The sequence below is a fragment of the Tiliqua scincoides genome, chromosome 3, assembly GCF_035046505.1.
Source record: "Tiliqua scincoides isolate rTilSci1 chromosome 3, rTilSci1.hap2, whole genome shotgun sequence".
Lineage (NCBI taxonomy): Eukaryota > Metazoa > Chordata > Lepidosauria > Squamata > Scincidae > Tiliqua > Tiliqua scincoides.
Genome location: NC_089823.1, coordinates 213,527,674 through 213,543,049, shown reverse-complemented (window position 1 = coordinate 213,543,049; position 15,376 = coordinate 213,527,674).

The following is a 15,376-nucleotide window of genomic DNA, read 5'->3' as shown; positions in this document are numbered from 1 at the left end:
GGATGAAGTCAGTCAGTTTGAGGCACTGCCTCTGTACCTATGTGTGCACATGCATGTTTATTGTTTATGCATGAGTGCACATGTGCAATGCCTTGGGGTTGCATGCAACAATCTGCAAAAGTAAGTGCCCAAAGTTCCATTAGAGTTTAGTGCCTTCAAGAAATGGAAACTGAATGAGGTTATACAGGCAGCTACGTGCTGCTTAGAATAGACTTGGTTCTCAGTGGCTTTCATTAATTCTGTACGGAGAAGTAAATAGACTGCTATCTCAGACAGCAAATAGACTGCTATCTTACATGCAGTCAAATCTACTCCCAATCCCAAGTGTACACCTCTATTTTTTCCCGCACCAGTGCGTGGTTGCCATTCTTTCTTCTCATGAGAGGTACAGGCACCTCTTGTTTTACGTGGGGGTTATGTTCTTGAAAATCAGTGTGGAGCTTGAAAACAAGTAAATTAAAAATATCTTTACCATGAATGTATATAAACTGTATAGGTTATACAACACTCGGGTTGATGACTGGTGACTTCTGCTTGCCCAAGATGGTGCAGGTGGAGGTTGAGAAGGAAGGCTACTCGGAGTGGGACAGGGAGGCCACTGATGTTGATGGCTGAGAAAACAAAGATGAAATCGAAGATGCTGCATAAGGAAACTGAGAAAGCAGCAAGTGGCAGCACCACGTGGGAGATTTGACCGGGTTATTTCAAAAATTTGGCTTTGTAAATTAGGTGTATTATTTAAACAGGTGTGTTATTTCAAAATGTCTAAATCAAATCCGTGCAAAATGAGCAGTACCTGTACAGTGCTATGCTTAGATACAAGTATGTGGTGAAGGCAGTGCCTGCCCTTCAGGCAATACCTGCTCTTCTTGGCACCAGGTGAACTGGTCCCACTCACAACGAACCAGCGGAAAGATGTACTTTGCACTCAACCCCCTTGAAAGTATCCTTGAAATATACAGGCCCTCTGGGTGAATATGATGACATACGCATCTAAACAATGGGCACAATAAAGCTATCACTTCGAAAGAGACTCAGCTTACAAAATGGGAACAATTATTTTCTACTTGGAGAGGGTATTTTGGAGGGAAGCTCAATAATCATTGCAAAACTTTTGGAATATTTAACCTGCTACCCAGTAGCGTAGCAAAAGGGGGGGTGGCGTAGTAAGTATTATAGGCACTGCAACACACATACGTTGCCTTTGCTGCCCAAAATAACTCCTAAGGTGAGTGGGAGAGGCCAGTTACACAGCAGGTTGCGGTGCCTACAAGACTTACAGCGCTGCCCCCCTGTAGCTATACTATTGCTATACTACTGCTATACTACTGCTGCTACCCAAGTGATAAGTAATAAGAATAATGGGCAAACTTTTTGTTCCTCAAAAGCAGCCTTTGGTGCTACAGACCCCAAACATAGAGCGTAAGACGTTCCCAAAGGAACAGAATCTCATTTGCTGTTTGGTGATCCGACTCTAACTGGTAGGGCACAATGTTTTTCTGCAAACTGCCTGACTTACCAAGGGAGTGTGCCAGGCCAGCAAGTACTCCAGCTGGGCAGGAAACAGCATCGGTCACAGCTGTTGCAAGAGCTTGTTTGCAGATCCTGAATCGTGGTCCCCCCTCTTTGACAATCAGCCTCTGTGGTTTATGTATGAATTGGAATTCCTGGTAAATGCAGCCTTGTTCCTTGAACGTGCAGTAAACTATACAGCATCCTTTTCAGTTCACTTTTCCCCTTGCCATTCATTACAACATAAATCTATTTGGCAGGTCTGGAGTAACAGGGTCCCAGACCTACTGTCTGAAAGTTTCACCTCTGTATTTCTGCAGCATTAAGAGCAGAGGGTTCTGGGTTTTACCTATAACTCCCTTTCCCCAAATTTTTTGAAGGTTCTCCTTTTACTCACTTGTCATTTCAGTCATCAGATAGAACACTTTAGTTGCCTGACATATCATTGTTGTTCTGCCTACTAGGTGACTGACCATCCTTATTAATAGTCGGAGGTGATTACGTATATCTTCAGTGGGACATGGGTGTTAATGACTGGATATGTTTTCCTTAATGGTTAGGATGGGCTCTGGAATTGTTCTGCCAATGTGGGTGTGTGGGAGAAGCAGAAAGGAAGGCACCAACAGTTCTAAATTGTAGTCAGAGACAAACACTTGGCATACTAATAATGGATAATGTTACTCATCTGTTCTAGATGAGTAATATTACATATTATTGGAATGTTATTAGAACACATAAGAATGTTGGCCCGCACTAACTTCTGAACAGACCTCTGGAATAGAGAGAGGGCATAAGTTGGGAACTTATCTGAAGTTGAGTTGAAAAGGTAGAGGAATGAAAGACAGCCATCCAGAGAGGGGCTCTGAGGAGGGAAAGAGACAATCCACCAACCTACAGCAGCTCAAAAGATAACTGGCAAGAAGGTTGGCAGATGCAATTAACCAAAGACCCTACATCAGTCAGGGATCCTAGAAGGCCATTGCCTATCTACTCTCACCTCAGCAAATCTGTTTTCTAGACTAGGGGTGCCCAAACCCCGGCCCGCGGGCCACTTGGGGCCCGCTGCGGGTTCCCATTCGGCCCCCAGGGGGTCCTCCCATCTCCACTGAGCACTCAGCCCTCACCCCAGCCCATGCTGCCCTGCTGCTCGAGCTCCGCACCTTGCTTTCCCTCGCTGCTGCTGAGCTCAGTGGCAGCGAAGGAAAGTCAAGCCAAGCGCTTGTGCAGGGCCTTTTATAGTGGGAAGGTAACGTGAGACGTGCAGGTCTCACGTTACTTCCCACTATAAAAGACCCTGCACGCTTGGCGGCTGGTCTCTTCCTGCCTTGCCCATGGGCTGGGCTGGGCTCCGCTAGGCTGGGCTCTGCTCCCCTCCCCTCCTTCAACCTGAGCCGGGGGGGGGGAGGGAGAGAGAGAGAGAGAGAGAGAGAGAGAGAGAGAGAGAGATCCTGCAGGAGGGAGGGCAGCCTGCAGCACATGTCTCCAAGGGAGGGAGGGCTGGTTGGCTGGCCGGCTAGACAGGCAGGCAGGCAGCAGCAGCAGCACATGCTGCCCTAGCTAGTGAGGAAGGCAGGCAGACAGAAAGGTAGGCATGCAGCTGGGTGAGCAGGCAGGCAGCCAGCCTAGCGGACAACCAGGAAGGAGCACATACCGCCCAAGCAAACGAGGGAGAGAAGGAGGGAGGGCAAGGGGGAAGGCGAGCAGGCAGGTGTATGTGTGTGAAAGTGTGGAAGATCCCCCTTCCATTTGTGTATGTGTGAATGGGATCATAAACTGGCATGAAGATTCCCCTCTTATTAGGGTGAATGGGATCATAAACTGGCATGAAGATTCCCCTCTTATTAGGGTGAATGGGATCATAAACTGGCATGAAGATTCCCCCCTTATTAGGGTGAATGGAATCATAAACTGGATTGAATTCATTCATTCATTTTCTGTCTCAAATATATTCATTTATGTAAATTTATTCAAATTTGAAATGTAAATTTTCTTTTTTTTTCCCGGCCCCTGACACAGTGTCGGAGAGATGTTGTGGCCCTTCTGCCAAAAACTTTGAGCACCCCTGTTCTAGACTGAGGAAGAAACTAGTGTGGCCATCAAAGAACCTTTAGCAATAGCCGGGTCCAAAAAGGCTGATAGGAAGGCCACAGATTCTGCCTGGTATCTGGGGAGTCCCTTGTGTTGGAAAGGCAAAAGATGCTGGGAACCTTTTTGAAAATAGATGTTTTAATTTAAACGTGTTTTTTAACACTGTGGAAGCAAAGGCCACAGGGCCAGACAGACCTCACCATTGCCAAGTGCAAGTATGGCGTTGCTTTCATTTATGAACCTTTTTGCTTAGTTTTCTGTTCTATATTGCCTGCAAATGCTGTTTTCACCTTCAATGCATCTCATTTTTATCTAATTATTCCATTACATTTTTTTATCAGTTTAAGGATCAGTTGCATACTTCATCCTACCAAATTTGCTGAGTTAATGTTACTAACAGCCCAATCCTAACTTGCGCTGAAACAGGCAGGCCAACTGACCTGTCCCATAACCAGTGTGGGGTTGGGGCTGGCTATGGCTCAACCTGGGGCAAGGGGAATTGATTCTCCTTACCCTGGGTAATGCCACATCAGCCCCAATGGGACTACTTGGCTCTGTGGCACCTAAAGAGGTGGCACAGATCTGAGTAGTCCGGCGCTGCGCTGGGTTGCCTGGGAGTGGGGTGGGGTTCCAGCCCCAGTGCTGGATCCTGGTTGCACCGCCTTCCGAGGCCCAACCCCCCCATTGGCCTGCCTGCCCTCCCTCTGCCTCAGAGCGCCCCCATTCCACCCTTCCCCACCATCCCCAGACCATCTTGCCAGCCTGATTCAGCCATACCGATCTGCTGGTGCAATAGCAGCAGGGTCAGCCTCCTGACTCCTGAGATGGCATGAAAATGCCTTATGGCACTTTTGCGACACCTCTGGGCTGGCGCAAGGGACTTGCATCGGCCCAAGGGCAACTGCAGATTCTGCCCTAGGAGTTTTAGGCTACAATCCTATCCACACTTTCCTGGGAGTAAGCCCCATTGACTATAATGGGACTTACTTCTGAGTAGACATGCATAGGATTGGGAGGCTGCAATCCTGACCTGGAAGTAAGTTCCATTGAAATCAATTGGACCTACTTCTGAGTAAACATGCATAGGATTACACTGAAAGAGAACTGCCATAGTTCACAGGGAGTTCCTTTATAAGTGTTCTCTCTTGTGGATAATGACATGGCTTTGGGTATCAGGAGAATTTTTGGAGATCAAGAGATTTTTTGGGTGCTCTTAATGGGCGAGAGAGAGAGAGAGAGAGAGAGCTATAAATTGGTTTATGCTTTGAAATGCTAATTGATTACGCATAAATATCTCTTCACTCTAATGTCTCACCCCTTTGATTCTCATTCCCCTGGACATTCGAGAAGACTCTTAATTTTAATTTCTTGGGGAAATAGCTGGATGTTCCCTATGCAGTTTAGTATTCTTTCCTGATAGGCTTTATATGTTCCAGTTTCTCCCCCCCCTCCCCCAATGATCTTTGCTTTATGAGCCTCCAGTATAGGCATTCATTTGTTGGCTTTTGAGTGTGATGGGCCAATAAAATAGTATTTAGATGTTGACATCATCCTACCTCTTTGCCAGTCTAATTTTGCATCCTTGAGTCCAGCAGATTACCCTTAACTACAATGCTAGAGCAAAGAGCAAAGTTTGCATATGACCAGACTATGGTTTCTGTTCCACCAGCAAGTTTCCTGAGTCGAAACAGTGAAACTGCACAAAATGCACAATGAATGCAGAGCGATGAAGGGCAGAGCATCTCTGTCTGACTTTAAAAGAAGCCAGCACATTAGCTGTGTATCTAAACAACTTGAACCTATCATACCTGAGAGACCACCTTCCCTATGTCCTTTCATAATTGGTTAAATCAGCTGAGAACACCCTCTGGTTTTTACATCAAATTATGCAAAGGCACTCAGGCATGCAAAGGCATGCAGGGAAGCATTCTTGTTAGTTGCTACTCAAGAGTAGAATTCCTTTCCAAGATTTTCTAGAGCAGGGGTGCCCAAACCCCAGCCCTGGGGCCACTTGCGGCCCTCAAGGAACCCCTAGTCTCCAATGAGCCTCTGGCCCTCTGGAGATTTGTTGGAGTCCACACTGGCCTGACGCAACTGCTGTCAGCATGAGGGCAACTGTTTGGCCCCTCGAGTGAGCTGTGGGATGAGGGCTCTCCACTGCTTGCTGTTTCACGTCTGTGATGCAGTAGCAGCAGCAAAGGAAAGGCCAGCCTTGCTTTGTACAAGGCCTTTTAAAGGCCTTGAGCTATTGCAAGACCTTCATTCATTCATATAAGTTCATTTTAATATATTCATTTATGAAAATTTATTCAAATTTGAAATGTAAATTAATCCGGCCCCCGACATGGTGTCAAAGAGATGATGTGGCACTCCTGCCAAAAACTTTGGACACCCCTGTTCTAGAGCTTAGGAATAAACATCTGTCTTTTGATGTCCAGTGCTAAGCTATCATTGGGCTAGAGACCAAATCTTTATTAAGTTTTCCCTACTTAATTTTAATTAACTATTTATATATGTTCCTTAACATATTGCTGCCTGTGCTGAATCTTGTTACAGTGATGCATTTGGTGCCAAGGAATGCTTTGGCACCATATTTGCTGGGAAAGAAGTCTCTTTGATCTCAATTGAAACACACTCAATGTCCACTGGATACTGGTGAAATCAGCATGGAAATCTCATAAGAAACTTGGTCTTTGCGTTATAAGCTTCCAGAAACCTAAAAAACCCATGCCCATTTGTTAACAGGATTTATTAAGCCTCACAATGCAACTTAGAGTGAGCCTGGCTGAACATAGCTAGGAGCATACTAGGATCATTTGCAATGAAGGTTAAAGTGCTGCCAACATTTGCTTCTTTCAGTTTCAAATTGGTCTGCATGGATGATTAAAAAAAAATTGTGGGCAGCTTCAACTGGAATAAGGGCACCCCTGTCCCAAACAGCTCTGAAGCAATCCTCAGTTATTTCCGAGAAAGACCCCTATTCATTCAGTACGGGTTGCTGGATATAGTCTAATCTGAGTTTGAGGCCAGGGAGAGGTGGAAAGGCTGGAGAGGTTTAGTAAACATTTTTCTGAAACAGTCCGTAGTTCAAAGAGAAATATAGTGTGTAGGAACTTGGTAGCAACTCGGTTATTGCCTAGATCAGGGGTGTCCAAAGTTTTTGGCAGGAGGGCCACATCATCTCTCTGACACTGTGTTGGGGGCCGGGGGGGAAAAAAGAATTTTAAATTTTAAATTTTACATTTAAAATTTGAATAAATTTACATAAGTTTACATAAATGAATATATTAAAGATGAACTTACATGACTGAATAAAGGTCTTGCAATAGCTCAAGGCCTATAAAAGGCCTTGTACAAAGCAAGTCTGGCCTTTCCTTTGCTGCCGCTACTGCATCACAGATGTGAAACAGCAAGCAGTGGAGGGAGCCCTCATCCCACAGCTCACGCAAGAGGTCAAGCAATCTCCCTCACGCTGAGAGCAGTTATGTCGGGCCAGTGCTGGCTCCAACAAATCTCCAGAGGGCCAGAGGCTCCTTGGAGACTGGGGGCTCCCTGAGGGCCACATTGAGAGGCCTCGAGGGCCACAAGTGGCCCCAGGGCTGGGGTTTGGGCACCCCTGGTCTAGATCAGCAATTTTCAATCTTTTTTTCATCTCATGGCACACTGACAAGGCACAGGTTTATTAACAATTGACAAGGCACATTGCACTGCTGGTCCAGGGCTTACACCCCCCACTGGCCTTACTAACAAATGACCTAAATGACCCTCCCCAAACTCCCATAGTACACCTGTGGGCTATTTGTGGCACACCAAAGTGCCGTGGCACATAGAACATTGCTGATCTAGACCCGTTAAATCTCAGTGGAACTTCAGCTATATGGCAGGTAAAAATCTAGCATTTCCCAGCACTTCTTCACAATCTAACATCTATAATAATAATAATAATAATAATAATAATAATAAATTAATATTAATATTAAATTTATAATTTAATAATAATAATAATAATAATAATAATAATAATAATAACTTCTACACCAGGTAAGATGGTGGAATGCCTCATCAAAGATGGAATCTCAAAACACATAGACGAACAAGCCTTGCTGAGGGAGAATCAGCATGGCTTCTGTAAGGGTAAGTCTTGCCTCACAAACCTTTTAGAATTCTTTGAAAAGGTCAACAGGCATGTGGATGCGGGAGAACCCGTGGACATTATATATCTGGACTTTCAGAAGGCGTCTGACACGGTCCCTCACCAAAGGCTACTGAAAAAAACTCCACAGTCAGGGAATTAGAGGACAGGTCCTCTCATGGATTGAGAACTGGTTGAAGGCCAGGAAACAGAGTGGGTGTCAATGGGCAATTTTCACAATGGAGAGAAGTGAAAAGCGGTGTGCCCCAAGGATCTGTCTTGGGACCGGTGGTCTTCAACCTCTTCATAAATGACCTGGAGACAGGGTTGAGCAGTGAGGTGGCTAAGTTTGCAGACAACACCAAACTTTTCCGAGTGGTAAAGACCAGAAGTGATTGTGAGGAGCTCCAGAAGGATCTCTCCAAACTGGCAGAATGGGCAGCAAAGTGGCAGATGTGTTTCAATGTAAGTAAGTGTAAAGTCATGCACATTGGGGCAATGTGCAAAAAATCAAAACTTCACATATAGGCTGATGAGTTCTGAGCTGTCTGTGACAGATCAGGAGAGAGATCTTGGGGTGGTGGTGGACAGGTCGATGAAAGTGTCAACCCAATGTGTGGCGGCAGTAAAGAAGGTCAATTCTATGCTTGGCATATTGAGAACAAAATAGCTACTATTATAATGCCATTGTACAAATCTATGGTAAGGCCACACCTGGAGTATTGTGTCCAGTTCTGGTCGCTGCATCTCAAAAAGGATATAGTGGAAATGGAAAAGGTGCAAAAGAGGGCAACTAAGATGATTGCTGGGTTGGGGCACCTTCCTTATGAGGAAAGGCTACAGCGTTTGGGCCTCTTCAGCCTAGAAAAGAGAGGGGGGACATGATTGAGACATACAAAATTATGCATGGGAAGGATAAAGTGGATAGAGAGATGCTCTTTACACTCTCACATAACACCAGAACCAGAGAACATCCACTAAAACTGAGTGTTGGGGGAGTTAGGATAGACAACAGAAAATATTTCTTTACTCAGCATGTGGTTGGTCTGTGGAACTTCTTGCCACAGGATATGGTGACAGCATCTGGCCTGGATGCCTTTAAAAGGGGATTGGACAAGTTTCTGGAGGAAAAATCCATTACTGGTTACAAGCCATGATGTGTATGTGCAACCTCCTGATTTTAGAAATGGGCTATGTCAGATGCAAGGGAGGGCACCAGGATGCAGGTCTCTTGTTATCAGGTGTGCTCCCTGGGGCATTTGGTGGGGCTGCTGTGAGATACAGGAAGCTGGACTAGATGGGCCTATGGCCTGATCCAGTGGGGCTGTTCTTATGTTCTTGGAAAAAGCTTCACCTGTTAGACAGAAGACTATCTTGCAGCAAACAAAAATGCAGGGAAAAAAGACTGCTCATTTTAAATGAGATTCTCCTCTAGCCATTCTGAATTGCAGGAAAACAAATAACCATAGATAAGGGTGACCCAAATGCCTTGACCCAACTCCAACTGGGCCAAGAAATGAATCTTAAGGTCCAATATCACCAGTCTCTTAGGCCCTGAAACTATTTTCCCAGTTTTGCAAGTGGCCTACCTTTTATTTAAACTTTAAGTGAAAATGTTACCTTCCCCTGACATTGGCAGTAGGCAACCATGGCTTGAAATTATGTCTGGGTTGCAAGAGAGACAAGAAAGAAGATGAAACTACTGATGAAGTGAAATTTTCGAATATGTGCATGCTCACATAGAATGTGTGGCCATGACTTGGACAGTATTGCACACTGAGTTGATATTTGGTAAACCCCAAATTAATATCAATGAATTATTATGGAAGACAGATTCATTGATCTCCATAAACTTGCTGAAATTTATGACAATGCTGTGCAAAGTTGTTGTGCTTTTAAGTATCTCTGTGCTTTCAGGAGTCTTGTCTCCTAGTAGCCACAAAACTGGAGTCAAATAATGGTCAGAGGAAGCTGTTCAGTCATCCTGGAGACAGACCATACTGAGCAGCCTATATGCTAATGGCATACTTTCCAGTACTCACGGATGGGAACTGGATTGAGTCCAGTTGCTTATACGAGATGGAGACTAGAACTTGGAACAAATAGTTTTCTCTAAAGTCAGAAATGGTTAGCTTGGTGTTGCTATGCTTTGACACAAGAATGGCCAGCCTCTGAATACTGACAAAGGACACTTTGGTCTCATCTGAGGAAATGCTCCAGAAAATGAACATATGAAATTGTCCTCTACTGAGTCCATCTACTTCAGTGTCACCTACACTGACTGACAGCAGTTCTCAAGGACTTCAGACAAAGATCCTTCCTGGAGATGCCTACAAACTCCTTTCTCTGAACCAGCAGTTCCTAAACTTACTGTGGTCATGGAGCCCTTCTTTTGTTGCAGTCTCTTCTTCCTAGCTCTCCTGGGCACCACTACCTTGAATTGCATAAGATCTTGTGCATGTTTTTGCTAAATCTCACTCTATCCAAGATGGTGGCATCTGGGAGAGCTGGGAAGAAGAGGCCGCCAGGGACATCCAGTAGTGCCTCTGTGCCCAAATGCCATGCATAGTTTAGGAATCACTGCTCTAAGCTACAATCCCTCTCTTGTGTGTTATCACCTAAACTGACATCTCACAAGTGACCAGACTCTGTGATGCAGTTGGTACCACACAGCAGTAAGGAATTCATGGTTATGGAACATCTGAACTCAGGCATTGTTTGTTGGAGCATGATATGATTGACCTGGGCTTTGCCAAGCCTGCCTCCACAGCCCCTGCGAAGCCATGACCTGGTGTGTCTGTATTGATGTACCTGAGGAGGAGGTGTGGGGAAGGAATACCAGGGCTGCCTAGGGGTCTCAGCTGCTGGTTGCAAAGTCCGGACGTGGCAGAGAGGCAGCCTGTGTCGCTCAGACTCAGGTGCTGCCATGCACTAGCATAGGCAGAGGGGTGGTGGTGCGGTAAGTACTGTAGGCACTGCAATGCGCCATGTAAGCAGCTCCTCCCGCTCACCATTGGAGACATTCCTGGCAGTGACAGCAATGTGCAGGCACTAGATGACTGCATCCTGAACAGGAGCTAACAGTCACACCTAAGTGCCCTTTTCTGTTATAATTGTTTGTGACCACCTTGTGTGGCTATAAGTCTCAGGGCATCTCCATCACAAGGATGGTGCTGTTTCAGCCATGCTGCATTTCCAGAGGTACTGCTGGATGGGGCCAAGCCTTTCCTAGTTGACAAGTAGGTTGCCCAGCTCAGACCGAAGCTATTCTTGGAGATTATTTTTCCAGCATGCGGCCATGTTGGAAAGTCCTGAAGTCCCTGCCAAAATCTCCAGGTGATTGCTGTCAGCGGTCATCTGGAGATTGATGCTGATTCCTGAAGACATAAAGGGCACTCAGTAAACAGATGAATCACAAGTTCTGCGCCAGGGAAGAGCTCCATGCTTTGTGCAGGTGCAAAGTTAGGATCACAACTAGGCCCTTGTACCCATGAAAGGCCACATCAGGCAGTAGATGCAACCATCATTACTCTTCTTTTATTGTGGGCAGGGGTGGTGTGTGCTGTGTGCCACCTGAATTCTCCCCCCAGTGCTGCCTCTCTGCACGTGCACACTCCCATAGATGAGGGGCAGGGTGGGCAGGCATATCCTGTCCTGCTTTTGCTTACTAATGACGAACGTGGCATGCAGTTTCTGTGCTCCACACCACTTACGTTTTCAAGGGATGGGAGCAGGGCGGCGTGGAGTAGGGAGGCTGGATGCTGCACCCTTCATAAGTAAAGGGAATTGGAGGGGGTAGGGAAGTGGGTAGGCTTCAAATTGCCTGTTCCTGCTTACTTGGTGCTTTGCAGTAAGGGGGAAGTGATCTGGGGAATGGCAGCTCCCCCTCCCTGTCCTTCCAGTAGCACTGGAGATAGAAGGGGACAGCTGCTGCTCTGACCCTCTTCTCTTAGCAAGCTGGAAGAGGATCAGAGTGCCAAGTAAAGCTTCAAGCTGGAGAGGGATGCGGACCGATGGACTGAGGGCTTGACTGTTAGCTGCCCTCCAAGGGTGCCCCTTCACAGGATCAGGTACCTTAATGACAAGCCCTTATGGGGACTATCAGTTGCGAGTAACTGTGGATAATGTTTTCTTACTGAATAGTATAGATATGCCCCCCTAGGTGCAAATAATTTTCTGTTCAAATTGTTAACAGTTAGCTGTGCTCAGGCGGAAGCAAGGAGAGATCTTTCTCTGATTCTACAAAGTTTCCAGCCCTTTTCTACTGGGTGCTTGTGGAATTATTACAACACTGATCCCATTGAACTGATGACACAAGCAGTGCTGAGCATTCTCATATAATTCTCATAGAGATTGGGCGTCCAGTGTACTGATTCGGCATGTCCATAATCAGCTACATCAAAATCCATCTGGACTTGCTCTTACATAGATCTGATGGGATTCAACTTTCGGTAAGATGTTCATTCAAAGCCTGAACATCAGCTTGAAGTGATAATGCCCTCTGCTGGTTTAATATCAAATATGTGAAATAGTAGAAAGCCATTCTCTTTTGGCCTTCAATATGATCTTGAGATGAGAATCATAAATTTCAAATGCTTGTATTTCTTAACAAGACTCATTGCTATGGAGAAAAAGGATGGAATGTCTATAAAATAATTTTATATCTATAGTCTTTGTTCAGTGAGATTGTGGGAACTCTACACCAAATTATAATCAGCATCATTTTTAATTATTGTTATTGTTCATAATAATAGAAATATAATCTTACAACATCTGAAGACGGGTCTTTGTTTTTTTGAGGGTGGAATGTACTCCAGTCACTAGTTAACACTACAATGTGGCTTCAATTGACTCTCTGCCTTGGGAAACACCTCAATCTCAATTATTGGCCCAGTCCTATAGGCTTGTTATGCCAGCAGAGTGCGCGTTTCAACAGGATAATATGCTTTGTGGCTGTCACATCTGATGCCAGCAGGGTGTGTGTTTTGGCTGCCACTACAATTAGCGAAAGGTCAGGTCCATGTGAAGATGGACTGAGGATGCCTACTTGTGCATGAGGGTCAGGAGGGAGAGGGTAAAATGAGAGAAGAGTGGGCAAAATAAGAAGGTGTGGGTGGAGGGCAGATTGGGCCCACGAAGGGGGTGGGCTTGGGGGCAGTGGTGCTTGCCAAATCCTAACCCCCTTCCTGGGCCTGATCCACTTTCAGAGGTCAACACGAACTTGCCCCAGCAATATCATGTCTGAGTTGACCCATAGCTGCAGCTAGGGCTTACCTTAGGTCAAGGGAACAAACCTTCTCTTACCCTGGAAGGAACTCAACATGCCAAAACTCCCCCATGGGATACACCAGATACCACATTGGAGCTGCAGCATTGCGACTCAGGGAGTTACAGTGGATTGGGCTGCCCATTTTGTTAAATATAAAAAGACTGCCATGTTTTCTCTTTGAAGGGGCTATGTGCTTCAGTGAGCATTGGAAAGTGAGCTGCTAATTTTATATTTTCTATATTTTTTCTTTACAATTGGTAAATCAGTAAGATTTTCCTACCTAGTGCCCAGTTCAATTTAATTTTTTATATTTAAACCATATCACTATTAGGACCCACCTAACTTTACAACTCTGAAAAGAAAAATTTCACCTTACCAGCTGAAGACTCTGCTTTATTCTTTTGGGGGGGTGGCGAGCTGCCTTCTGGTGCATTTGTTGAGCACCACTTTCAGCAGATCAGGACCATTCTGGTGGCCATGCATTCCTCTTTACCTGACCTGACTATGAGCCAAGGCATGTTTCCTTACTCATGAGTAAAAGCGAATCTGTAGCTTAGTTTCATTTTCCATAAGGCTCACTATATTCCTCAGCTTGGAAGAAGGGAGGGACTTCCTTCTCAGGGTGTTTTTGAGGGCTGCGTTCATCAGATCGGGAGCATTCTGGCATCATTGGATTCCTTTCAGCCTGCCCTTTCCACTGAACTAAGGGCCCAATCCTATCCAACTTTCCAGCACCCGTGTAGCTGCAATGCAGCCCGAGGTAAGGGAACAAATGTTCCCATACCTTGAGGAGGCCTCTGTGACTGCCTTCCCATCACAGGATGCAATGCATGCCCCGTTGGCATGGCTACACCAGCATTGGAAAATTGGATAGGATTGGGCCCTAAGTCAAATTTGCCTACTCGTGAGTAAACAGGCAATATAAAAGGCAATATAGTAAATAGGCAATATAGCAATATTATCAGCTAAAGCTTCATAACCCACCAACAATCAGGTTGCAACCCACCAAGTGGGTCATGTCCCACAGTTTGAGAAACACTGACTTAATTGATTTGCTTTCTGTCATATTAGGGTATAAAAATTTTTCCTGCTTGATGATGTCACTTACAGTCATGATGTCACTTTCAGGTTAATGATATCACTTCCAGTGGGGCCTGGACACATTGTCATTCTAAAAAGTGGACCCAGTGCTAAAATGTTTGAGAACCACTGTAAATCTAGGAAACACATCACATTATGCTGTGCCATATCCTGCCCACAAGGTGTCACTGTTGTTTTATTTCTAGGATTTTTGTAACTGGGAGCAATGTAGTAGAGCAAAAACACATCATATATGTTAGGACAGCTTCAGAATCAATTAATCAATTCATCTCTGTGTCTCCTCTTCATGTCCTGGGTGGTGCCTGGTATGGAGTATGCTTATGAAAGCTCCCAATGTGACACCTCCCTAAATGAAGCAGGTGCAAGATTTGCCATGAGGATGTCATTTTGGGAAATATCCATACAGCAGATGTGTTATGTGTTTCAGCTCATGATGAGGCACAGAATTAAGGACTGTGTAATAGCCCAATTTCTGCCTTTTAAAAATTGATTTGCATTTGGTGTGTCTGTGGAAACCTCTGGACAGGTTGTTCAGCCTGGGACTGTCTCACTTTGTTTACTCACTCTTCACTCAGTGTGGGTGTGTCACATGGCAACACCATCCGTCCATTATTGTCCTTTTATTTTACCTGTGCTTAAATCATTATGTTTTATTCATAGAGGAACTCTGATTTAAGAAAAAAAAACCAATGGTTTAGTAGCACAGCGATCACAAATGGGTACTGTCAGTAGCACTGCTGTTCCATTTTTTCTAAGTGCCGCACTCCCAGATTCAGTGTATAGCAACAGAAACAGGAGAGGTAAAGTGGGAAGCGTTTCTTTTCTGTGTCCCCCAAGCACACTGCACCTACTGCATTGTAGCAGGAACACTACAATTTCTTTTGTGACTGCAACCAGAAGCTCAACTGAAAGTGCCCTGTTTGAAGCTATAGCTAGAGGTGGGTTTTTTTGATGATAATGAAATAAAAACACATAACACCACTTTCTGCACTTATTTTTAAGAACAACAACAACCCCAACATCTACAAAAATCTGCAAAAAATAAAGCCATTCTGTAACACCTCTACATATTTGGCAACACCTCTACATACATGCATGTGACTGCATCTACCGACACTACGGGCCCAATCCTATCCAATTTTCCAGCACCTGCAGCTGCAATGCAGCTCTGAGGTAAGGGAACAAATGTTCCCATACCTTGAGGAGCCCTCTGTGACTCTCTCCCCACCACAAGATGCAGTGCACATCCCAAAGGCACAGCTGCACCAGCACTG